Source organism: Scardinius erythrophthalmus (genome assembly GCF_964197995.2).
Source record: "Scardinius erythrophthalmus genome assembly, chromosome: 6".
NCBI classification, from domain to species: domain Eukaryota; kingdom Metazoa; phylum Chordata; class Actinopteri; order Cypriniformes; family Leuciscidae; genus Scardinius; species Scardinius erythrophthalmus.
The window spans coordinates 50344033-50346425 of NC_138226.1; positions in this window are offsets into that span (position 1 = coordinate 50344033).

Sequence of the window (2393 nt, forward strand, 5' to 3'; positions counted from 1 at the left end):
AGGCTGAGTAGGCTAAATTAAAGGGGGGGTGAAATGCTCATTTTCACTCAATCTCCTGTTAATCTTGAGTACCTATAGAGTTGTATTGCATCCTTCATATCTCCAAAAAGTCTTTTAGTTTTATTATATTTATAAGAGAAAATAGGCTGTACCGAGTCTTTCCGGAAAAACCGAGCGTCTGGAGGCGGGCCGTGTGGGCGGAGCCAGAGCCATAGAGAGAATCCGTCGATCTGGGCTTTGTTTATAAAACATTCATCGTCGAAATGCAGGGAACAAACAGTCTACACAACTCGTTTCTGCATCCACTGTTCCTAACGCTGGGTTCTTTGGTAAGCTTTCCCTCACCAAAAACACTTTGGAGACACTATGCAGCGCTGCCGATGATTTCCTGTTGAAGCGCGTTGATGTGCGCGGTCTCGTTCTCCTCTGGGCGACGTGTGCGCGGGCGAGCTTTTCCGGGAGAAATGCTCATATAAGGAGTTCCACTCTGGTCCACGTCATTAGATCCACGGTCAAAAAAAAAACAGCCGAAACTTGTACCAACCCGGAAGTAAGATTTTCGGCACAGAAATTCTCCGTTATTCGTCCAAAATAATTTAAAAAAACTTTGGCCATGTTAAGCATGAGAATCCATCTCTTTAACACTGTAAACAACTCTGAATACATGAAACACCATTGTACCCCCCCCCCCCCCTTTAACATAAGCCAGCGAGTCCAACAAGCAAGTTACCAGTAAACAAGTTCACCAAGCTCCCGCGATCTCATTCCACATCACTGAATCCATTGAGTTTTCTTCATCCTTGGTGAAGAAGGCTCGTAATTTGGATTTTCCCCACAACCGTTGATGGAGATAACGTCTGAGCGCCTCTCAAAGTCGGACCCCTGCCCTGTGCTCTCGGGGGACATCGCTCACCCCGACCTCAGCGAGACGCCTCATTTCACATCACTTACAATGAGCATAAAACAAACTGTAACATTAAACACACAGTTTATGCAATAATACCTCAGATTTTCGTCAGCTGTTTTCAAAGCGATTTTATTCAGTTTTTGCCATAATTGACACAAAAACATGATATGCTCTCGGACATGTGAACGTGACGTCTGATTGGCTGGAGCTCACTGAGGTTTATATTTATTATATACATTTATATTCATATACATTTATAGAAATCTGGAATCAACACATCCGACACGGTATCCGATTCTGTGCCGCTATCGGCAGTCGAACAGCTTAGCAAGAAGAGGCATTGGTAAAACTGCTTTCAGTCTTGTGTAGTAAATCCATGAAAAGGGCCATGTATTAGAGACACACTGTTGTGTAACGACGAAAGCTCTCTCTGTCTGCCGTGACTCCAGCTCGTCAGGTGGGGGCGCTATATCACTGACAGAGGACTTCAACAGGACCGATTATGGAGACGCTTTCTTCAGTGGATTATCTCAGTTAATATGCATGATCTTTATAACATAGTGAAAACAATGGTTACCCTGTGAATTTATTAAAGTCTTCTGGGACTCTGTGAAGCATCTTCTTCACGAAGCCCTTATTGAGTGTGTGATGAAAGATGAATTGGCAGAATCAATGACACAAGGTCTCATCTCTCTTATACACAAGCCTCACGAGGACCACAGATGATCACATGACTGCAGGCGCCCGAGCGATCACGTTCTGAACTCTGATTATAAGTTATTGGCTTCTGTATGCTGAAAAGCTCTACACAATTTCTAATTTCTAACACTCAGTCTGGGTTTTTAAAAAGTAGACATATCTCAACATTATATTAATTGTAGATATTCTAGATTATTCTGTAATTTAGTTCAACCTCCCTAAAGCACAATCTGTTATCCAAACTAATCCAACAACGTATGGTCTTTTTCCTCACAAACTTTTTATCCCTAGTAAAATTAAAGAAGCTGTTCATATAGATATTACCCATGTCATTTATTTTGAGCAGGTTTTATGAGATGTGTCGTGAGTGTAATTGAAGAAGAATCACGTCTACATCTCTGTTATCAGAGGTCAGAGGTTACCATGTTAGTGTTAATTCTGTTGTAACAGCTGGTACAAATTACAGAATCTCTCTTTTTTTGGCTGATTTTCATTCTAAGGATGTTAATCTTGTCACTGGATTATTACTTTGTCAATCTTGGTTATACTGAATTATTACTTCAATTAATAAAGTAAATTCCATCTTCACAAAGACAGAACCATTCACTGTATTCGAGCATAAAAACACATTTCTATGGGAGAGTGTGTTGCTGATGTGAAATATGTTGTTTAGTTGTGAGTTCTTTGAGCAGTTGTTGATATCTCAGGCTCGAGAGACTCTGGGTGCTTCTCAATATCCCTCCTCGTCTCCTCTCTCCTCCGTCCTCCATCCTATGACCCGGAAACC